The sequence below is a fragment of the Choloepus didactylus genome, chromosome 12 (genome assembly GCF_015220235.1).
Source record: "Choloepus didactylus isolate mChoDid1 chromosome 12, mChoDid1.pri, whole genome shotgun sequence".
Taxonomy (NCBI): Eukaryota; Metazoa; Chordata; class Mammalia; order Pilosa; family Megalonychidae; genus Choloepus; species Choloepus didactylus.
The window spans coordinates 87,701,728-87,726,324 of NC_051318.1; the positions used below are offsets into that span (position 1 = coordinate 87,701,728).

The 24,597-nt window shown below is 44.1% G+C and overlaps 1 pseudogene; it reads left to right on the forward strand.

The window, feature by feature from the left end:
* Positions 1–2,587: 2,587 nt before the first annotated feature.
* On the forward strand, positions 2,588–3,345 carry LOC119506638 (annotated as a pseudogene).
* Positions 3,346–24,597: the final 21,252 nt, after the last annotated feature.

The following is a 24,597-nucleotide window of genomic DNA, read 5'->3' on the forward strand; positions in this document are numbered from 1 at the left end:
TGTTTAAAGATCTAAATGTGGAAACAAAATCGTAAAAATACTTAAAAGAACATAGGCAAATGTGCCTCTGATTTTGGGCTAGAGAAGGCCTTCTTAAATGACATAGAAACCAAATAGAATAAAAGCACAAAAGCAAGAAAGGCACACAGGCAGGCAGGAAGGAAGAAAACTCTTCATAATTACCATATAGTTTATATGGGTGATGGTGGTGGCATATATCTGTGTGTGTGTATTTATATTCCAAATTCATAATAATGGTTCACCCAGGTAGGCTTGGGCATGGGCATGGGGATGGGATGGGAATGGTGGCCTTTAGCTTTACATGTAAAGCATTTTTTAAAAAAATATTTAAGGAATTTTTTTTTTGCTGTCAATTACATTAACAGTAAAATAAAGATTTATTTAAAAAAATTTTTTTAAATGTCCCTAAACTGAAGAAAGCCAACAAGTGTTTAGAATGAAAGGGGTTGTTGAGTGTTGAGTAGGAACAATGAAAAAAATTCAAACCTAAATACATCCTTTTGCAAGGATTTTATAATTATGAGAATAAATAATAGAAAAATTCTAGAAGCTTGAAACATACTGTCAATGTATGCCCCCACCCCACCCCCAACCCTTGCTAAAGACGCAGCCACCAGTAGTTTTTAAGAGCGTCTGATCCTGAGGTGCTCTCCTGAGCTACCTGTGCAGGTGGAGGCAGGGTTCTGTAGGACCAGCAGCCCTTCAGCTGCTATGCAATCCACAGAAAGAACTGCTGGGGCCGGGAGGTGAGCAGGGATCAGTGCCTGGGTGGAAGGGGAGATTCCTCCCCCAGCTGTGGGGTCAGGCAGTCTGCTTCTTAGGAATCTCAGGCTTCCAGGTTTCCATTCTCTCCAGAAGCAGGCAAAAGGAACTCCTTTGAACAAAAATGAGCTGTGCTGAGAATAAAAATATATATGTGGGGCCCCCCTGAGGAGCCGGGGAAAAATGGGGAAGTGTTGGGCTTCTTCACCTGGATTGTTGCTGATGTTATCACAAACATTGAGGACTGGTAGTTTGGTATGCTGAGCCCTCTATCTTGGGGCTTGTCCTTATGGAGCTCGTTACTGCAAAGGAGGGGCTAAACCTGCTTATAATTGTGCCTAAGAGTCTCCCCCTGAGTGCCTCTTTGTTGCTCAGATGTGGCCCTCTCTCTCTAGCTAAGCCACCTGGCAGGTGATCTCACTGCCCTCCCCCATACGGCACCTGACTCCCAGGGGTGTAAATCTCCCTGGCAACGTGAGATATGACTCTCGGGGATGAATCTGGACCCGAAATCATGGGATTGAAAACATCTTCTTGACCAAAAGGGGGATGCAAAATGAAACAAAATAAAGTTTCAGTGGCTAAGAGATTCCAAATGGAGTTGAGAGGTCACTCTGGTGGGCATTCTTATGCGCTATATAGATAACCCTTTTTAGGTTTTAATGTATTGGAATAGCTAGAATTAAATACCTGAAACTATCAAACTGTAATTCAGTAGACTTGACTCTTGAAGATGATTGTATAACAATGTAGCTTACAAGAGGTGACAGTGTGATTGTGAAAACCTTATGGATCACACTCCCTTTAACCAGTGTATTGGTGGATGAGTAGAAAAATGGGGACAAAAACTAAATGAAAAATAGGTGTGGGGGGGGGATGATTTGGGTGTTCTTTTTTACTTTTATTTTTTATTCTTAATCTGATTCTTTCTGGTGTAAGGAAAATGTTCAAAAAACAGATTGGAGAGATGAATACACAACTATATGAAGGTACTGTGAACAGCTGATTGTACACCACGGATGATTGTATGGTATGTGAATATATCTCAAAACTGAATTTTAAAAATGCACTGTGCTTCCCATTGTGGGGTCCCAATATCATACAACAAAATGGTCTCCTCCTTTGCCACTCCCTTCCCTGAAAATTATTTTGTAGGATTTTCCAAGATACTTTACTTACCCTATCAATCACTGCTGAGCGATTTTAAATTTCAAGATGAGGTTAAACTACCCAAAGAATGTGTTACTTGTAGCACAGAACTGGAGAATCTTCCTGAAGGCCGTAAATTCCTTAGATAATGGTGCGGTAGGTTGAATTATGTATCCCAGAAAGAAACATGTTCTAAACCTTATCCAGGTCCTGCCCCGCCTGCTGGGTGGCCGAGGCTGCGGCAGTGGTTGTCCCTGCTTCTCCGCCACCTCCACCCCGGCTTGCTTCACGGCTGGCGGCCTCTGACAGGGAGGGGGCCGTAGTTTGTTGACACCCGGCCCTGCCTCGGAGAAGGTACCATGTTGAATGAACAAAGATTGAACTTTTTATAGATACCTTTGTAAAGTATGTGGAACAGTGCTACAGTTTAAATCACAAAGGATTTCACACTATGAAGTGAATGGGAGTGGCGTATTGTACAAATAAAGATTTTGTAATCTCTGCATCGTGATTTTTTTGGCTCCCCCGTTATGGCACGGTCTTGCTGTGTGGGGAAAGTTCATGCTAAAAAATTGAAGCACTTAATGGGCAAATATGATCAGATTTCTCCACCAGCTTCTCCGCCTGGTAAGGAGAATCCCTTGTTGTCAACCTAATGAAGCATTCAAAGGAAACATACGAGTCTTTTCAAGACAAACTTGAAGATTATATCAAAGTGCAGAAAGCCAGAGGCTTAGAGCTGAAGACTTGTTTCAGAAAGATAAGAGAGGCCTATTTGGAAACCTGTGGGTACAAAGAAGAGGTTAACTCCAGACCCAGATATAGAATGTTTGAGAAAAGATTCCCATCTGAAACTGTCCAGGCTTACTAACCGTCGATCATACAATATTTCACAAACAGTGGAAAACTGGTTACCTCAGTAGCTACCAGCTCGTGACAGCAGACTGAGACCAGTCTCTCTGAGCTACTGTCAGCTCCCCAGGGACTACTCAGAAAAACCAGTACCCTTGAACCTTAGTCAGCAAGAATATAATTGTGGCTCCTAAAGAGTAAATCTGGAGTTTACAAGCATTTTTCCTTAAAAAAAACAGTACCAGTTCCCATCAAGCCAGTCATAGACAGACATATCACAAGAGAAAAGGCACCAGGAGGAAGACAGAGGAAAATCAGAGGAGGAGCAACCCAAGCATAAGAGGAAATGGATTTAGGCCAACACTAGAGCATCCAAAGAAAGAAAGCAGAGATGGAAACAGTCAGTGTCAGTCAAGAAGAGCTTAAGAATTGAAAGGAGGAAAAAACCCAAGATGCAGCCTCTAAGAAAGAGGAACGTAAGTGTAGTAAAGAGAAAAAGGAACAAGGCCAGGAAAGGACAGGGGAGGAAATGCTTGGGAACAGTCTATCCTTGGATTTTGAAGATATTTATTTGGTTCTCCCAAAGTTGAATTGAAAGAAGTAGTTGAGGGAGTTGGTTTCATGAAGTTTGTGTTCATATCACTTTTCTTATGTGACCTGGTGCTTCAACCTCTAACAAGGGCCGAGTGAGCAGAAAGTATTTAGTATACGTGCTCCCCAACAGGGAGATTACTTTTCCTCATTTTCTAGAAACATTATTATTATTACATTTTTCTTACATGTAATTTAATTTCCCTTAATGAGTGTGGCTCTGCTTTTATTCATCAATTTACTATGATAGTGGAATTGTTTTCCCTTGGGAGATCATTTATTATAAATTGGAGGATTAATAGGCTTTACAGAATCTATTTCTTGATTGGTTTTGCTTTAGTTTTAGTGGGATATTTTTATGTTTGTTGGTTTTCTCTATGAAGCAATTTAGATAGATTTTATCTCTTTGTTAGCGCTAACTTGCAGTATATATTCTAGGTTGGAAAGTGGAAAATGAGAAACATTATAATATTAAACTTAGATTACATATAGTTTTAAAGATTATCAAAGAGTTCTGATACAAAATCAGTTTATATTCTGGAAACATTTATAATAAAGTTCTAATTTCTAAAACGAAAACAGAAACAAAAAAACTTAATCCATTGATTGTGAACCCATTATAAATAGGACTTTCGTCAACATTATTTTTAGTTAAGAATTGGGTCTTAATCCTATTACTGGAGGCTTCATGAAGACAAAGCTACTTGGTGAAGTAGAAGCCAATGGAACTGGAAGAGAAAGGAGAAGACACCACCATGTGCACTGCCATGAGACAGAAAAGGCAAGGACCCAAGGATCACCAGCAGCCAGATCCGGAACACCACAGCCTTCAGGGAGAAAGCTTCACTTTGCTGACGCCTCGATTTTGGACTTTTCTCCTAGCCTCAAAACCATAAGCCAATAAAATTCCATTATTTACACGAACCTGTTATATGGTATTTGTTTTAGCAGCCAGGAAACTAAGACATATGGGTTGTGATTGACATTTAAGTGTCGTGATGATGAACATCTACAGTGGAACCCTCTGTCCAAGTCAAAGGTGATATTTATAATATTCCAGGCAAAGGTCCTGGCCGGCAGAATGAGGGCACCATCAGGCCCAGAATCAGAGGCAGAGGTGTCTAATGCACCTCTTCTAATCCCACAGGCTAGAGCACTCCAGGTTGGCAAAGTATAGGAACCGCATGTCCCAGAAAACCATCACATCCACAGAAATATTCTCAGCCCTTTTCAGGCTGGAGCTTGGGGATGCTGTTATTGCAGATGATCAAACACTATAAACAACATTAAATGGGAAAGAAGAAACTGGACCAAGCACTTGCAATATAAATGACCAAGGATTAATAGTATTAAGATACGTATTCTTCTGGAAGCAGGGCATGAAAGTGGCCCATCGCACGACACCCTCATATAATCTTAAATATGAGAGACCAAAAAATGGTGCCTCACTTTTAGGTGGTGTTGGTTGGAGTGCCTGTGAGATAAACCTTTTCCCTTATGATTGTCACTGTGCAGCAATTCTTCCGTGAACATGTGTGAGATGCACGGCCTCTTGAACCATGTGCTCTTCATGTCTTGGCTATTAACTCCGAGGACTCTCTGGGGACAAATTCAAAGGAAGCAACCATCCACATGGCCCCCCAAGCCTGCTGAAATGATCTTTTGACACTCTCTGGGGGTAATTGGGTCACGCTCCCCAAAGCACAAACACCACAACTTGAAGGGCAAATGAGAAGAAGGGTGTTAGGTCTGGTGGCTTGAATCAATTTTGAGTTCTGACAGTGATTTCAGATGGGTCGTCTGAGCTAGCTAACCTGACAGTTAAAGATTCATGCCACCCGGAGGGGCCTCTGGGGTTGTCTGTTTCTCTGAAGAGCCCACTCTTCTTTGCAGCTGATCACAAAAACACTTGGAGTCAAGCAGAGGCTGAAAAATGTTTCTTAACTGTTTGCCTTGGACCCATACCTGCTTCTCTTTGGTATCCCTTTCTCTCTCTCTCTACCCCCAAGCAGCTGGGCTGACCCATTTCATGCTAGTGTCTTGCTCCGTTCTGTGGGGGTGGGGATGGTTCCAACATCACAGTCGAGATCTGCCATGCAAGCAAATTCTCCTTCATGAATAAGACTCTTCCTTGGCATAACTTTGATGTAGTGAAATAAATAAGTCCCCTTCCCCACCAGAGATGAGACTTAAGAAAAACTTGAGTAAGAACAGAAAACTCATCCTGTCACAGTGTAGGTTCAGCCCAAGCAAAGGCCTGTTTGTTTCTCGGCTCTTAACTGGCTAGTAACATACACAAGCACACACACACACACACACACACACACACACACACACACACACACACACACACACAGAGTAGGCTTTCCACCCATACAGCATTGTCACCAGAGCCAGGCTTGGGGTCCCATTTTAGTGAATGCTCCCTGTCTCCTCCAACTGCCCCCCAATCCATGGGATGAGGAAGCTGGAGGGCCGTAGGGAACTGCCCTTTGGGAAATTGCACCTGTGCCTCTAGACCACATTCCAGTATTTGGTCCCTGACACCCCCTGCCTAGAACACCCCAAGTTTGCCTCCCAGGCTTGCCTGGGCCTCTTTCCTGGGATCTGATTTTCCCAGGTCAGTCTTCTTGAGAGGGATTCCTCATTGTTGGTGTGTGCACCCCTAGATCCAAGGTGTGGCCAAGGGCCGCTGCTCTGGGGGCGGTCACAGGAGATGTGTAAGCTGAGGAGGGGCCTGGCTGAGGGCTGGGGGTCTCCCTCTGTAATCTCGCCACAGCCCAGTCATGGCAGTCAGGCCTGCACACACACTTACAGCCCAGGGGAACAAAGCAACTCACCACCCACTGCCTTGGCACATGACTTTCTGGACAGGGACCCAGAATCCGGAGATATTTCCTATTGGGTTTTCTCATTATTGAGCAATTGCTCCTTCAATAGATTGTCTTCCACAGCACTGGGATTTTCAAGTGGTTTGTGGTGATGACTCACATGGGGGGGCTTCATGAACAAGAAACCATGGTTTATGGTTTATTTTTGTCTGTTAAGCAAAGGAGGAGATGACGAGAAACAGGAACAAGTTCTCACCAGCACCTCCAAAAAGCATTGCGTCAAGGCCCCTTTGTGAGTCTCATCTTGATATGGAGGAGGGGGCTTCCCTACAAGCCATGGGTTTTGAGCAAGGCCTCACAACTGTCTCCAGGTTTGAGGGCAAGGACCTGTGCAACATCACCTCTAGCAGCAATTCCCAGTTCCCCCTCTCTGGCCCCTCCAACGTCTGTCTTTTTTTACAATTTCTGACACTGGATGATGTTTTGGACTTTGGCTTTTTGTTTCTGTCCCTGGATGGTTACTCTTTTGAGACACTGAGTCACTTTCTTCTACTCTCTCTTGTCTAACAGGTAAAACCAGAATGACAGCTTTCTCCTTCAGGTAGGTTCAAAGGGGACATCTGGTCAACACTCAACTCACCTCTTCTAATGCCCCCTCTGGCTCCTGTCCAAGCTCTTCCCCCGTTCCCCTTAGGCCAGGACCTGGGGCGCTCAGCCATCCTGCAGACACAACTGCCTAAGGCACCGGGTTGGGACCAGCCTTCTGGGCAACCAGGCATTGACTCACCAGACCCTTGGGGCCTTCCCCAGAAGGATGGGTGGTGGGAGGGCAGAACCAAGTGGCCATATTTGTCCCTCCCTAAGGCCCCACGGAAGCTCCTAGGAGGACCAGCTTCACCCTGCAAACTTCCCGGGGCTCTGCAGGAAACCCAGTCCCCAGGGGATCCCAGGTGTCCTTCGGGACACGTCCTGCAGTGCGTTTCTACCCAGCAGCTCCTGGCTACCATCCCTGGCCGCTGGCTCCCTGGGGGCTCCGAAACCACACCTTTGGGCATTCCTGAGGCTGTCACTTCACCTCTATCACTTAAGAACTCTGTGACTTCGGTCAAGTTACTTAAACCTCTCTGTAAAACTGGGACATTAGTACTACCTGTACTGGAATTGGGAGCGTTAAATAAGCTGATATGTGCCTGGCATATTACATAACATATCAGTTCCCAATAATTGGTGGTAATAATTGTTGCCACCACTCATGCCTCTTATTGTAAACATTTGTTTACTTTCTGTCTTCCCCACAGCGCCTTACTCCGCAGCTGTCTTGTCCACCACTCTGACCCCATAGCCTAGGTGTCACTATGTATTGTTGGATGAATGAGCGAATGCACATGTTGTTATGAGGATTAAACAAGGAACCCAGGAAAACTCCAGGAAGAGTGGCTCTTCATCTGGGAAGGCTCTTTAGCAGCTCAGGCCAGGGCTGAGCCTGTGGTCAGTGAGGGGCTCCAAGTGGCGGCGTGGCAAGGGCCCCAGGGCTGCTGTAGCAAAGGTCTGCAGATGACGCCAAAGAAAGGAGGTGCCACCTTCACTTGAGTTATGAAGGCAGTTTCTATCGGTCACTTGGGGTGTGGCCTTTAGGTCCCCTCAGAGGGTGGAGAACTGGGTACACCCACCTTCCAGGACACTCTGAGGGGAGCTGCCCAGCTGGGTCCCAGCCAGCAGGCCAGGGCTGCAGCCACAGCGTCTATTTCCAGTCAGTGTGAACTCTCACATTTACATTTTTGCCAAGTTGGAAATAACAGTAACATAAACCCCCATGGCAGTCCTGTCCCTCTGTGAAGGGAGAGGAGAAAAAAGCTCAGTGCAGTCCAGGAAACAAAGTCCCTTCTGTTGTTGCAGATACGGTCCTCTGTTTGAGTCCCCAAGCCCCCCGCGGGGTTGACCGGGCGGCGTGGGGTCCCCACCGTGGGAGAGGGCCAGCTTCCAGCCCTGTGGGGTGCCCAGCGTGGCCCCGGGGTCAGGGTTTTCTGTCCCCTGCCCCAAGCTCCCTGGTCAAGGGCACAGCACGTCCCCGAAGCACAGTGTGTGTCCCCCGAACCCCCATCCCTCAGAACAGCCTTCCTTTTCACTGCCCTGCTTGGAAAGCAGGAAAGGCTAACATTTCCATTTTCTGTCTTACAAGATCCCTGCTGTGACTCAGTGCTGGACACGGTTCTCCCCTTCCACTGCCCCACCCCCATTCCTGGGAGGCGTTCGGGTGACAGTCCCGGAGCAGAGGGGCCCCAACGTGGGGGGGCTGGGGCCGGCGCGGTGGAAGGTCCTTCTGGCCATCCCACCCCCAAGGCAGCCCTGGGGGCGGCCGCGGCCCAGGACCCAGAGAAAGCTGCCCCCCACCACCCACCCCTGTGGGGCAGAGAGGGGCTGGGGGAGCACCCCTGTCTCGGCCCGCCCCCCTCGCTCCCCTTCCCCTTGCCCCATTTCTCCATCGGACCTCACGGCCCTGCTAGGCGCCTTCTAGAGTGACAATTTGTTTCTAAAGGAACCCTGGCATTTTAGCTGGGGACGCGTGGAGATGCAGCGCGTCACCCTCTCACTTCCTAGGGACTCAAGGATGACCCCTTTTCCCCAAGTTTTTACATTTCCTTCCTTCTTCCTTCCTCCCTGCCTTCCTTCCTTCCTTCCTTCCTCCTCCCTCCCTTCCTTCCTTCTTCCTTCTTCCTTCCTCCCTTCCTCCCTTCCTCCCAGCCTGCGGGTTCAAGGAAGAGGCTGTAATTTTCCGACTGTAGAGTGAAATTACAATCGACTGAAATCGTCAGTGGAAGTGGGAGGAGCATCTAAATTTTCAGTAAAATGTAAATTGTGCCGCGGATAACGGTTTGTGTGCCAATGTGGGCATCCTGAAGGGCATCTCGCCTCTTTCAGGCATGCAAAACAAACACAAAACCCGAAACCAGAGTGAGAAAGTGATTGGAATCCCCAGCCGAGGCCTGTAAAACTGAGAGCTGAGTTCTCAGAGTCCACAGGAAAAGTGTCTGGGTATGTAGACTTACTCCTTTCTCCAACCCCAGAGAAAAAATCTGTTATTATTCTTTTAAACTGTAAAAAATAAAATTTTGAGAAACAGAAAAAATATATTACCCAGAATCCTGTCACTTAAGATACACAATTATTTGCTTTGATAGGTTGGTTTTTAATTTTATTGAGCAGCTTCTGTTTTAAGTATAATATATGTATTTGGTGTCTTAATCACAATTACGAGTGTAAAATTTTTATCAAAACACTTAAAACAGACAAACTTGAGGCTCTTAAGGAGAACTACCCCAATCACCCACTCATTTCTAATTTATCTAACATTTTAAGTTAACATCTCTGTCCCGAAATGGATTTAAGACAAAGTAGATGGATAAGTAAATAAAGATACAAATAAACACATTGTGTGAGGTTCTCAACCCAGAAGTAGTTTTGCCCCACAGGGGACATTGGGCAACACCAAGACACCAGGAGTTTGTAAGCTAAATAATTTTCAGATTGCTACCCAATGGAATCAGGGTTTAATCTTTTATGTGCCTTTCCCCTGTTTCGTCCCATGTCTTCTGGAAAAGTTGAGGCATCCATGGCACCAAACAGAGATGACGCAGCGACCAGGTTGCTGAGGCCAAGAGGCCACGGCGGCTGCAGCTGTGCCCTTGCTGTGGTGGGCATTTACCTGTTCTTGTGCCCTGTTCTTGGGGTGACTCGTTTTACCCCAGCTCTGGGGCCACCCAAGGACCCCAGGGCAGCGAGATGAGCTCTGATGCGGAACGTGATAGGACGTAGGGAGCCCCTGCTGAGTAGACCCCTGGCTGATCCCACGTCCCGGTGGGGTTGGGAATCCTCTCTGTTGTCCATTGGGGTCCTCTCGCTCTCCTCCGGCTCCCGGCCACCCCCATGTGGGAGCAACCCCCCAGGCTGGCCCTGCTCTCTCAGCCCTCTGCCACATTCCACAGGTGGGCCTTACCTGCAGGGAGGCAGTCCTGGGCAGGGACCGGCCCAGATTAGAGCGTTCAAAGTCTATGAATTTTGTCATTGTGGCTGGAAAAGGGAGTCATTGCTTCTTAGAAATACGTGCTGAAATATGTACCGATGAAACAATATGATGGCTGGGGTTTGTTTCAGAATGATCTGGAAGGCAAGTGCAGGGGGAGAGCGGGTGAAGTGCTAGAAAATAAGATGAGCCCTGGGTGAAGTCCATGGGATACATTATATATATCTCTCTGCTTTTATGTGGGTTTCTAAAATCCCATAAAAGTAGCTGTAAACTGCGCTGGCTTTCAAAGTGGAGCAGGGCGTGGGGTCAGTGCCAAGTAGGGTGAAGGAGCCTTCCAGTTCTCCTTTGGAGCGAGTATCAATTTGATCTGATTTCTGAGTGGAATGAGGGCTTTAACTACCCCTGCCCCCCAAGGCTGGGGCCCCTGCCACGTAGGTGGGCTTGGGTGCAAACACCTCGGCGTGGGGGTGGGAAGATGGATGCACTGGGATGATTCTGGGGGCTATGGAGGGGGTTTGGGCAGGTCAAGGCCGCCTTCAGGGGCTGTGAGGGAGGGAAGGGAGGGCTACAGGCTCAGCTTTGGGTTGTGCACCTGTCCATCTACCACAACCAAGAAGTAGGCTCCTGCAGACTCATGACTTACTGACATCTGTTCAGTTTCCTCTATGGCATGTGAATGTACACGGTGTATGGCACATCAAACATCTGAGCTGAAATGAAAATGTGTGCATGGTGAAGGGCTGTGTGTAGGGGACCCTGATAAGGGAACAGAAAGGGAGGGAAACCTTATATCCTTGGGGCAGCAGTGGGGCTCTATCAGTTATCTATTGCTGCGTAACAAACCGCCCCACACCTATGGATTAAAACAACTGTGTTCTCTCTCTTGGTCCTGTGGGTTGCCGGGCCCAGCCAGGCAGTTTTTTACTGGTCTCACTTGAGGTCTCTCATGACGTTGCTGTCAGATGATGGCGGGCTGGCATCGCTGGAGGCTCCACGCTCCTTACATGGTAGCTCCAGGCTTCTAAAAGCATGAGAAAGGCAGCCTTCTTAAGGCATGGATGGGGCCCTGGCCCAGCATCGCTTCCACCACCTTCTGTTGGTTAAGCAGCCCCAGGGGTTCAAGGGGATGGAGAACCACCTCCAAGTCTTGATGAGAGAATGACAAAGAATTGTGATCATCTTTAATCCACTACTGGGATCCTATTTGGAGTCTGCTTGGAGTCAGATTAAATGATGCCACCCGGTACACTTGGGAAGTCCCAGGACTGCCTTCCCTTGCCCCTTCCCCACCTTGTCCCCATCTTGGACAGGGAAGGAGGTGATCGACACCTTTAGATGCTTCCCTAGACCTCATTTCATCATCTCTAAAATGACAGTGCTCTCTCTCGGGACCCGCCAAAGGACTGCATTGTGAGACAGAGCCCTGCGTCTCCTGGCCCTGCCACCCATGTCACGTCACTCGCCCGCCTGGCCTCTGAGGCCACATCTGTCACCACAGGCTGGGGCCTCCTGCATGAGGTCAGGCTTTGGCCCCTGCTGGCCCTTCCACTCTCCTCCTTCTAAACCCACAGCAAGGGGATGTCTGGGGAGTGGGAGTGACAGCCTGCTGGGCTCTGCTTGTGGTCTGACAAATGATGGCTGCAAAGGGCAGGCAAGGGGACCTAGGGGGAGATTAGCTCTAGGGACCACCTTCATGTGTCTCTGTTCTCCCTTTGTCATCTCGTCAATCCTCCCGACAAACCTGTGAGGAAGTGGAAGCTCGGAGAGGTGGGGCCCCGCCCTGAGAGCACCCAGCTAGCAAGGGGTGAAGCCAAGGCTCAAATCTGGGTTTGCCTGACGGCAAAGCCACATCACTGCGGCCTCTCAGAGCGGGAGGGGAGGCAGGTGAAGGCACAGCCATTGCCCCTTTTCCCCTGGGGAGTCTCTTTACTTAGGTTTTGAACCTTCCCCTGGTTTGCTGGCCAGGAGAGATGCTGGTGATTTTCAAGGAGCAAATGTTTCTCATTTCATCTTTATGTTCACTGCATTATTTGGGTGCCATCTACAAAAGTGTCTGGGGAGAGGGATGTCTGAGGAGGCGTCCCAGCCATCTGTGGGCTTGGAAGTGAGCTTCTGTGCAATGAATGACAGGACTGTCCATCTGTCAGGTTTGGAATGGCTGACAGATGGGCATTCAGGAGAGGAGCAGGATGGCTGTGACACAGGCGCCTGTGTCTGGAATTGCAGTGTGACCCCTAGCAACTCAACATTGCCTCGGGGACCCTCCATTCTCTCCTCCTCTGGCTCTTGGCCAACCACACTGCTGCCTCCCCTGCTGTCCCCGGGCCTAGCTCTGAGCTCTGTCACCTCTCTGTCACATTCCACACACTGGTGGGTCCAGCTGGGAGACATTCTTGGGCAGAGCTTGCCAAATCACTAAAAAAAAATATTTGCAATATGTCTGCCCTACAAAGTAGCACTGGAGGTGGGGCGGCACAGGGTGAAATTGGGTGGGCTTCCAGTGCTTTCTTGGAGAGTGTTGATTTGACTGCAGCTCTGATCAGGAGAAGAATGCTTGGCAGCCCCTGCATGGTTCATCTCCCTTTGTAAGGACAGAGGTGTTCTGTTGCTCCTAACCCCTGGCCAAGCACAGCTGGAGTCAGCAAACACCAGAATGCACTGAAGGAGCAGTTGTCATCCAAGGTCGTGGCTGGACATTGGGATTGCCTGGGAAACTTTAAGATTGTGGGTGCCTGGCTTCCACTCCCTGATGTTTTGATTCACTGGTCTGGGGTAGGACCCGGGCAAGATGTCCCTGTGTGATTCTCAGGGGCAGACAAGGCTGGGGTCTCCTGCTCTGATGCCCCTTTTTCCTCCAGCCTGACTGCACCTCAGCCCAAGATCTGTTCGTGGCTGTGTGCAGGCTGTTGTCTCTTGCCAGCTTCCGGGACTGAACAAGAGCTGTGAGTTCCCAGTATATTCAGACAGTGTGAGCCAAGGGAAGGTGATCTCAATTTGAGACTTCCAGGTTGCCTGCAGTCCACAACCACGGAGAATTAAAGAACAAACTGTGCAAATGTCCCTAGATGGCTCCGGAAACTGCTGCAGAAGGACTGTGAGGTCAGGGTTGGACCTTTCTACTGGAAAGGAGGAGCATTGCCCTGGAGGCAGAAGTTGGGGTTCAGGCTTCACTCCTTCTACTTATCTGCTTGCTTTTCCCATCTCAGCAAATGGCAACCTCATTCTCAAAGTTCTCAGGCCAAAAGCCTTGAAGCCTTCTTTGATTCCTGTCTTTCCAACTCCACATCCAATCCATCATCAAATCCAGGTGGCTCCAGCTTCAGAACAGATCCAGAATCTGACCCCTTTCCAATGCTCACCTTGGTCCCAGCCGCCATTTTCTCTTGCCTGAATTAGTGCAACGACCTCTTAACTGGTCTTTCTGATTCCATCCTTGCCCCCAACAGTCTGTTCTCTGTGTGGCAGCCAGAGGGATTCTATAAAAATGCAATCCAGAGCCTGTCATTCTGGTCAGGATCCTCCACTAGCTTCCAAACCAACACGGAGTAAAATCCAAAGTTTTCACCATGATCTAAAAGGACCCATATCCCATGGTGCCCCTAGCTCTTTGGCTTCACCACCCACCACTGTCCCTCTTGCTCGCTCCTATCGAAACACATGGGCTTCCTTGCTGGTCACTAAGCTTGTGAAACGGCTCCCACCCCAGGGCTCTATGCTCTCCTCCTTGATATTTGCAGGGTTCTTGATATTACTTCCTTCAGGTCTCTACTCAATTGTTACCTTATCAGAGAGGCCTCCCCATGTATCTTATTTAAAATAGTACCCCCAACCCAACCCAGTCTCTCTTTATCCCCTAATCATCTCCTGTTTCTATTCTCAGCATTATCACCGTACACATACTATGTATTTACTAACAATTTTTTGGCTCTTGCCAGTGGACTGTATGTTTCATAAGGGCAAGTTCACTTTTGTATCCCCAATGCCCACAATAGTGACTGGAACATATTAGGTGCTCAACAAATATTTGTTGAATGGGTGAGTAAATTTTTGAAGCAAAGAAGATTCGCAAGAACTCTGAGGGGGTAACGTGAGCTAGGCCTTGAAGGACGGAGGTGTGAGCAGATGGGGAATGGAGTGAAGGGGCCTTTCCAGCCGAGGTGAAGTTGGTCAGGAGCTCTGGCTCTCTCAAGTGTGACCATGGGTGGAGCACTGGGAGGGAGGCTGGGGGGACACAGGCTGGGGGGACACAGGGCCCAGCTCCTTGAGGCCTTGGGCTCCCTGCTAGCTACTTAACCGTCAGGGCTACTGTGAGGCACTGCAGGGATGCTGAGGTTTCCTGCTATTGCTCGGTTGCTATCTGCAGTTGATACCCACAGACGTCTGGGGTTAGTCTGTTAGACTCATCCATAAACCACAAAAGTCCTCCCAGCCAGGGTTGGCCTCAGTAAAGGTAGATGGAGCTGGTGACTTTTGAGAGGAACAGGTTTTTCTTCTCCTTCAGGACGGCTGTGGCCTGTGATGGCCATGACTGCTTTCAGGCTTTGTGGGCCTCGCTTCAACTTGGAGTGTTACCTGGAAGAGGTAACGTCGTAGTAATTAACACGGCTCCACCTAATAGAGAACAAACACCAAGGGAGCACTACTCAGAAGAGTAAGTTTTGACTGAAATAGGCAGGAAAGGGAGGGTTTGTGTCTGAGTTGAGTGTGAGCTCAGGCTGGGGGCCAGCCCGAGGGCTATTCGCCTGTAACCTGAGTCCTGTGAAGACTGCAGGGCCTGTGAGCTCAGGAGCAAGGTCAGGCAGCCCGTGCACGTTGACTGCCACTCTCTTCTTTTTCTGGTGATAGAAATGGTCTTTTCCTGAGTGCCTTCTAGTGCCAGGTACAGTGTTAGCTGCTGTACCACATTTATCTTATCAATTATCTTCAAAAATCTATGAAAAGACAATAAATCCATTTTATAGCGAAGGAAACATAGGTATAAGAAACTTCCCTAAGGGGGTGATGTCAGTAAAGTGGTGGATTAGGGACCTCCAAAAATCCTCTCCTCCATAAAATCAACAATACTGGCAAAAACAGTCAAAAGCAACTCTTTCAGAAGTCTGGGAATTAACAAAAGGCTTGCAGCAATCCTGGGAACATTCATTAAAGAAAAATGACTGAATCTAAGTAAGAACAGTGAGATTTATAGCAATTTAAGGTGCCCTATTCCATCCCTCCTTCTCCAGCTCCAAGGTAGCCTTGTAAACCAACAGCCCACAGTAACAGTGACTGAGAGGGACTGAAGGGAGTTGGAGATTCTTCAAAGCCCCATTCTTGGGGAATTGCCATTATTTGGCTTGGAAGACCCCACTCACAAGACTGTCTTTATTTGAGCTGACTTGGAACCCTTCCATTATGACAGGCTTTTCCCTGGGGATGTTTGTCAAAAACAATTAGAGGCAATTTTCAAACATTGCAGCTAACCAAGGCAGTGAATAACAGTTGGGGCAAACACAGACCGACCAAAAAGTTTAAAGGGAAAAGTCGGGGAATGGGACATTAATAGGCAGCTTTGAAAAACTTCAATATATTACTTGAAATCTAGAAGTCCACATGTATGTGTAAGGCTGTGCATATGCCCAGGGGTGTGCTGATGCTCAGGACTGCGATGGCCCCAAGCTATTATTTCTAGCTAACTTTGAGGCCCTGTACAAGCAGGAGGCGAAGCTTAAGGCAGAGTTGCAAACCACCTACTGGGTGTTAAAGGTTAAAGGCCCCAACACATACAAAGAGCTTCTCAGCAAAGACTGGGGAGCATATTGGTTTCAGGCATTAAAAGAAATATCTGTCCAATCATTAGCTGACCTCTAAGCTAACTGAGCAGAGATTTAAGTGGCCACATATGACAAAGAATATAAACTTTACAGAATTAGTTCAGAAGAGTCACTAAACAAACAATAACAATAGTGACAAAAAATAGCAACAACAACAAATCAGGAGAGGGAGAAGAAACTGCTTTCAAGAGTTGACATATTATACTATTTACAATGTCTAGTTTTCAACAGATGTTATAAGACATGCAAAGGAACAAACAAGTGCAACCCTTACACAGTGAAAAAGCAATAAAAACAATAAAAACTGTCCCTGAGGAAGCCCAGATGTTGAACTTAGTAGACAAAAGTTTTAAATCAGCTACTTTAAGTGTACAAAGAACAGAAGGAAACTATGGCTAAAGAACTAAAGGAAAGTATGAGAACAACATCTCATCAAATAGAAAATATCAATAATGAGAGTAATTATAAAAAGAACCAAATAGAAACTCTAGAGTTGAAAAGTGCAATTAATGAAATGAAGAATTCATTAGAGGGGCTGAAAAGCAGATGTGAGCTGGCAGAAAAAAGAATCAATGAATTTAAAGATAGATTGAGATTATCTAGTCTCAGAAATAGAAGGAAAAAGAATGAGGAAAAACGGGAAGAGCCTCAAAACCAGTGGGACACCATCAAGCCTACCAACATATGCATAACGGGAGTCCCAGCAGGAGGGAGAGAGACAAAGTGGCAGAAAAACAATGGCCAAAATTTCTCAAATTTGATGAAAAAAATCAATCTACACATCCAAGAAGCTCACTGAACTCCAAAAGGGATAAACTTCAAAGTGATCATTGTCCAGGCCATTCTAATCAAGCTGTGGAAAGTCAAAGACAAATAATCTTGACTATAGCAAGATAGAAGCAATTTGTCATGTATAAAGGATCCTTATTAAGATTAACAGTTGGTTTTTTTTTGGCAGAAACAATGGAGGTCATGAGGCAGTGGGATGATATATTCAAAGTACTGAGAGAAAGAGACTGTGAACCAGAAAGTCTATATCCAGTAAAACTATCCTTCATAAATGAAGGAGAAATTAAGATACTCCAGATAAATAAAACCTGGGAGAATTTATAGTAGCAGACCAGCCTTATAAGAAATACTAAAGGGAGTCTGTCAGGCTGAAATGAAAGAACACTAGAGAGTAACTTGAATCCACATGAAGAAATAAAGAGCACAACTAAAAGTAACTAAATGGGTAAATATAAAAGACAGCATAAATGCATTTTTTCTTTGCAAACTTTTTTCCTCCTATCTCATTTAAAATACAACTGCATAAAGCAATAATTATAAATCTATGTTAAGTATAAAATGTATAAGGATAGAATTCATAGGACAATAACAACACAAAGGATTGGAGAGCAAAGCTATATGGGATTGTGGTAATTTGAAGGTGTTATGCACCCTCAGAAAATGCCATGTTCTTTTTTTTGAAATAAATTCCAAGTTATAGGAACAGTTGCAAAAACCATACTAACCCCATACACAGAATTCCATCATACCCTGACCCCCCTCCCCCGATAGCTCAATCCACTAACTTTAACATGCTGTCACATCGCTATTTCTTTCCCTCCCTCCCTCCGTCCCTATCTATCATCCATCATCTATTGCTCTGTCTTCTGAACATATGAGAGCTAGCTGCACATATCCTTGAACATACACTATAATTCACATATACACTTCCCATGAACAAGAACATTCTTTTATGCAATCCCATTAAGCGCAGCTAAGAAGTACAACAGATTCAACAATGATACAAAGCATACGTTCTATATTTTCTTTTCCTTATGTCTCAACTGTGTTCCTTTGAGCCACCTGTCCTCTATCCTCCAATCCCATCCAAGTTCATCCTTGGCATTCAATCATCATCTATTTAGACTGTTTTTTTTTTTTTTTTCCAGTTGTGGAAACATATATACAGCCTAAATCTTCCCATTCCACCCCCTCCCTAGCCTTCCATTAGTGGGATTAATCATATTTAGAATGTTGTAATGCTCTTTCCCACCATCCATTACTAGAAATTTCCCTTCACCTCAAACAGCAACCCTACACTCATTTCTTAACTCCCCATTGCCCCTTCCCCCATTTCTCTTAACCCAAACTCTACTTTTCATCTCTATGGTTCTATTCTCTGATAATTTCTTTGTGTTTACTGTGGGGCTTAAAATTAACCTCTTAAATCCCTATCGATCTTGTTTTTCTTTGATACCACCTTCACTTCAATAGGACACATAAACTATGTTCCTATACTCCTTCATTCCCCCACCTTTATATAGTTGTCTAAAATTACATATTTTACATTGAGTTCAAAACCACTGATTTGTCATTAGAGTTTGTGTATTTTATATCATGTAGGAAGTAAATAGTGGAGTTACAGTTCAAACATTATTGACTTCTATTTGTATTCCATTGTGGTTGGAGAATGTGCTTTGAGTATATTCAAATTTTTTTTTTTTTTAATTTCTTGAGGCTTGTTTTATGTCCCAGTTTATGGTCCCTTCTGGAGAAAGATCCATGATCACTAGAGAAAAATGAGCGTCCTGGTGATTTGGGATGTAAGGTACTATATATTTCTGTTAAAATTCTCTATATCTCTTTCTCCTTTCTTTGTTTCTATGTTGGTAGGGCTCCCTTTAGAATCTGAAGTAGGGCAAGTCTTTTATTGGCAAAGTCTCTCAGCATTTGTTTGTCTGTGAAAAATTGAAGCTCTCCCTCAAATCTGAAGGAGAGTTTTGCTGGATAAAGTATTCTTGGTTGGAAATTTTTCTCTCTCAGAATTTTAAATATGTCATGCCACTGCCTTCTCGCCTCCATAGTGGCCACTGAGTAGTCACTACTTAGTCTTATGTTGTTTCCTTTGTATGTGGTGAATAGCTTTTCTCTTGCTGCTTTCAGAACTTGTTCCTTCTCTTCAGTATTTGACAGTCTGATCAGAATATGTCTCGGAGTGGGTTTATTTGGATTTATTCTATTTGGAGTTTGCTGGGCATTAATGCTTTGTGTGTTTATATTGTGTAGAAGGTTGGGGAAGTTTTCCCCAACAATTTCTTTGAGTACTCTTTCTAGACCTTTACCCTTCTCTTCCCCTTCTGGGACACCAATGAGTCTTAAGTTTGGATGTTTTATTTTATCTATCGTATCCCTGAGATCCATTTCGATTTTTTTATTTTTTTCTCCATTCTTTCTTTTGTTCTTTCATTTTCTGTTCTGTGGACTTCTAGGACACCGAGATGTTGTTCAGCTTCCTCTAGTCTTGTATTGTGAATATCCAGAGTCTTTTTAATTTGGCTGACAGTTTCTTTTATTTCCATAAGACCTTCTATTTTTTTATTTACTCTTGCAATGTCTTCTTTATGCTCTTCTAGGGTCTTCTTTATGTCACTTATATCCTGGGCCATGGTCTTCTTGATGTCCTTTAAATCCTTTGCCATGTTTTCGTTCCTCAATTGTAGTTCTTTGATTAATTGTGCGAGGTATTGTGCTCTTCCGATATCTTGATTTGTGTGTTTGGAGTTGGATTCTCCATATCATCTGGTTTTATCATATGCATTAAGATTTTCTGTTGTTTTTGGCCTCTTGGTATTTGCTTTGCTTTATAGGGTTCTTTCAAGTTGTAAAAAAAAATACCTATTTAATTTTTCAGAAACACAGTTTGGTGGCATACACTTTCTCTCACTAACCAGCAGATGGCGTCTGTGAGTCACCTATACCCCTGAAGTCAGTTCTCCATCTTGTCCCCGTGGTGTGTGGGGAAATGATTTTTGTGGGGTTCAGTTGGAGAACTCAGTTTGGGTGTGTTGCTGGAGCCGTCCACCCCGAATGTGGGGCATGTGTATGGGTGGACAGGGAGGAAGCTTTAATATTCAAATAAATCCCCCAGGTTCCCGGAGATTCAAGGCCACTGCAAGAGTCTAAGCCTTCATTTCAGTTCTGCCCCAGACCCTCTCTCTCGCTGTCCCACAAACCACCGGACTTGGTGTAGTGCCCCTGGGTTCTCTGAGTGGGTCCCCCTGCCCAGCCGTGATCCTCCAGGACCTCTGCTGAGGGAATGCCGTGCTATGTCATCAGTGTGCGCCGTCCCTCAAGGGAAGCCCCAGGCCACCGGGCCACCGTCCCTCAAGGGAAGCCTCAGGCCGCCAGGCCGTGCTGGCTCGCTTTCAGCCTGATGCAAAGATGGCCAAACGGGGCATCTCAGCACCCCCTTCCTCACACAGTTCCTCCTTCCCAGCCTCGGGACAACTGGCGGGGCTCTGGGCTGTGGGCACAGCCCTGGGTAGGAGTTTATTCAGCCCTCCGGGGAGCCAGCTGCTAGCTGCGGGGTTTCTTTCTGCTTCCAGCTCTCCCCTCCATTACCCCGGACCCAAGGGTATCTGCAGCGGGCTATCTTCCAGGCCAGACACTGAGAGGCCGGACCAGCTCCCTCTTGCTGTGTTTTACTGCGTGGTTCCCACTATTGCAGCTGTAGCCGCTCCTGAGTATTTCCCTTTTTTTTAAAAAAAAAAATAAAAAGAGCCAGTTGGTTTCCAAATGCCAAACCCTGGCTTTCCCAAACCACTGCGCGGCTGCGGGTCTTCCAGTCAGCTTACTTACTCGTTTCAGAATGCAGACTCCCGGTTTCACCAAGTATACGGCCCCTGTGGAACTAGCAGAGCTCGTCCAGCTGGCGCATCGCTGTAACCAGTATTCTGGGTTACTTTCTGGTTTTTATCTAGTATTTTTCATGGAGGTGTTTTTTAGCCCTGTCTCACCTAGCCGCCATCTTAGTTTTTCCCTGCCATGTTCTTTTAATCCATTCTTGTGGATGCAGACCTCTAGGGGTGGGAATTTGATTAGGTTGTTTCAATTGAGATGTGACCCACCCCATGCAAGGTGGGTCTTAATCCTTTACTGAGTCCTTTATGAGAGGATAAAAGGCAGAGACATTTGGAGAGAGCAGAGAGAGAGAAACACCCCAGAGATGCTAACAGAGAACCCACAGATGCTCAGAGTAAAAGCCACTGGAATCAGAAGCTGAAAGCAGTGAAATTTGGGAGTGAAGGACCAGCAGACACTGGCCTTGTGCCTTCCTGGTGACAGAGGAACCCCAGATGCCAGCAGCCTTTCTTCAGAGAAGGTATCCTCTTGGTTGATGCCTTGATTTGGGCATTTTCATAGCCTTAGAATTGTAACTTGTAACTTAATAAATCCCCATTGCTAAAAGCCAACCCATTTCTGGTATATTGCATGCTGGCAGCTTCAGCAAACTGAAACAGGGAGCAAAAAATTTTTATACTATTGCTGTTAAATTGATATTAACCTGAACTGGATTGTTACAAAATTAAAATATTAATTGTTATCTCCAGGAAAATCACTAGGAAAATAACTCAAAATATATATAGTGAAAAAAATGACAAGGTAATTAAAATGGTACACTAGAAAAATATCTGTTAACACAATAGAAGGCAATAATGGAGGGACAAAGCAACAGAAAAGATACATGATAACAAACAGCAAATAGCAAAATGGCAGCTATAAATACCACCCTATAAGTAAGTCCATTAAATATAATGGATTTAGCATTTTGAGTAAAGTACAGAGATTGATAGGATGGATTAAAAACATACACCATCCTGCATACAAGAGACACACTCTAGATTCAAAGCCACAAATAAGTTGAAAGGGAAGGATGGAAATTTATATAACATAAAAGCAGTAACAAAGGATGGGTGTTGTATAGTAATGCTCATCTGGGTTGACTATACAAATATCAGACAAAATAGACCAAATAATATTGGTACTATAGACAAATAAAGACATTTTATAATGATTAAAATGCCAATCATCAAGAAGAGATAACAAATAGAAACTTACATGCACCTAACAACAGAGCCCTAAAGTGCACGAAGCAAAAACTGACAAAAATGGAAGTGAGAAATAGAAAATTCAACAATAATAGTCAAAAATTTCAAAGCCCCACATCCAATAAGGGATAGAACAACTAGGCAGAAGATCAACAAGGAAATAAAAGACTTGAACATCACTATGAACCAGCTGGGTCTAACAGAAATCAGTAGAACACACCACTCAACAGTGATAAGAAGATACATTCTTCTCAAGTGCACATGGATCATTGTCCAGAATAGACCATATGCTAGGCTACAGAACAAACCTCAGTAAATTTAAATGGATAGAAACAATACAAAGTATGTTCTTTGACTACAATAGAATGAAATTAAAAATCAATGACAGAAGGAAAACTGGAAAATTCACAAATATGTGGAAATTAAACAACATACTCTTAAATAACAAATGAGTCAAAGAAGAAATCAAAAGAGAAATAAAAAAATACTTTGAGATGAATGAAACTTATGGAATACAGTGAAAGTTATGCTTACAGTGAAATTCATAGCTATAGATGTTTACATTAAAAAAAAAGATCTCAAATCAATTACTTACCCCTCTGCCATAAGAAACTAGAAAACAAAGATCAAACTAAACCCTAAGCAAGAAGAAAGAAAGGAATAATAAAGAAATAAAGATTAGAGCCAACATAAATGAAATAGAGAATAGAAAAACAATAGAGAAAATAAAAAGTTGGATCTTCAAAAAGATCAACAAAATTGACAAACCTTTAGCTAGATAGACCAAGAAAAAAAGAAAGAAAGCTCAAGTTAACAAAATCAGGAATAAAGGAGGGGAAAATATTATCAACTTCAATAAATAAAAAAGGTTTTCAAGGAACATCATGAAAAATTATATGCCAACACATTAGATTTCTTGAATAAAATGGAAAAATTCTTAGAAAGACACAAACTACCAACACTGACTCAAGAAGAAATACAAAATTTTAATAGACTGATAGCAAATAAAGAGATAGAATTACTAATCAAAAAACTTCCCACAAAGAAAGGCTCAGGGCCAGATGGCTTCACTGGTGAATTGTACCAAATGTTTAAAGAAGAAATAACTCCAATCTTTCACAAACTCTTTCCAAAAACATAAGAGGTGGGAATGCTTTTCAACTCATTTTATGAAACCAGTATTACCCTGATACCAAAACCAGACAAAGATATCCAAGGAAAGAAAACTACAGACCAATATCTCTTATGAATATAGAAGCAAAAACTCTCAACAAAATGCAAGTAAACCAAATCCAGCCACATATAAAAAGGATTATATATTATGACCAAGTGGGTTTTATTCCAGGAATGTAGATTGGCTCAACGCATGAAAATCAATATAATATACCATATTAACAAGGTAATAAAGGACAAAAACCACATGATGACCTCAAGAGAGGCAGAAAAAGACTTGACAAATTCCAGTACTCCATCATGATAAAAGCACTCACCACACTAGAGATCTAGGCATTTAGGCATTAGGTATTTAGAAGAATCCACATTTAACATCATACTTGATGGTGAAACACTGAATGAAAGCTTTCCCTCTAAGATGAAGGGAAAAAAAAAAAGGATGTTGCCCCTCAATACCTCTATTCAACGTTGTACTGGAAAGTCTAGCCAAGATAATTTGCCAATAAAAAAGAAATAAAAGGCATCCAGATTGAGAAGAAGTAAAATTACGTCTATTTTCAGATGACATAATCTTGTGTTTAGAAAATCCTAAGGAATCCACAAAAAACTATTAGATCTAATAAACAAATTCAGCCATGTTGCAGGATACAAGATCATTATAAAAAATCAATTGTATTTCTATATACTAGCAATGAATAATCAAAAAGTGGTATTAAGAAAATTTCATTTATAATTGCACCAAAAAAGATAAAATATTTAGGAATAAATTTAACAAAATAAGTGCAAGACTTGTACACTGCAAGTGACTTACCATTGCTAAAGAAATTAAAGAAGACCAAAATAAATAGAAAGACATTCTGTGTTCATGGATTGGAAGACTTAATAATATTAAGATGGCAATACTCCTTAATTGATCTACAGATTCAGTGCACCTTAGCTGCCTTCTTTCAGAAATTGACAAGATGATCCTAAAATTTATACGGAAATGCAAGGTACCCAGAATATCCAAAACAATCTTGAAAAAAGAGAACAAAGATGGACGATTCACACTTCCCTATTTCAAAACTTACCATAAACCAACAATAATAAGTTCTGTGTGGTGATGGCATAAGGACTAGTTCATATAAATAAGCATAGAAGAATGTAATAGAATTGAGCATCCAGAAATAAACACCTACATTTATGGTCAGTTGATTTTCTAGAGAGGTGCCACAATAATTCAATGGGGAAAAAAGATAGTCTTTTCAACAAATGATATGGGGACAACTGGATATATACATGCAAAGGAATGAAATTGGACTTCTATCTCACACATATACAAGATTAACTTAAAATGGATCATATACCTAAATATAAGAGCTAAAACTATAAAACTCTTGGAAGAAAACAAGTATAAATCTTCATAACCTTAGATTAGGCAAAAGTTTCTTACGTATGACAGCAAAAGCACAAGCAACAAAAAAGAAAAGCAGATAAACTGGGCATCATCAAAATTAAAAATTTTT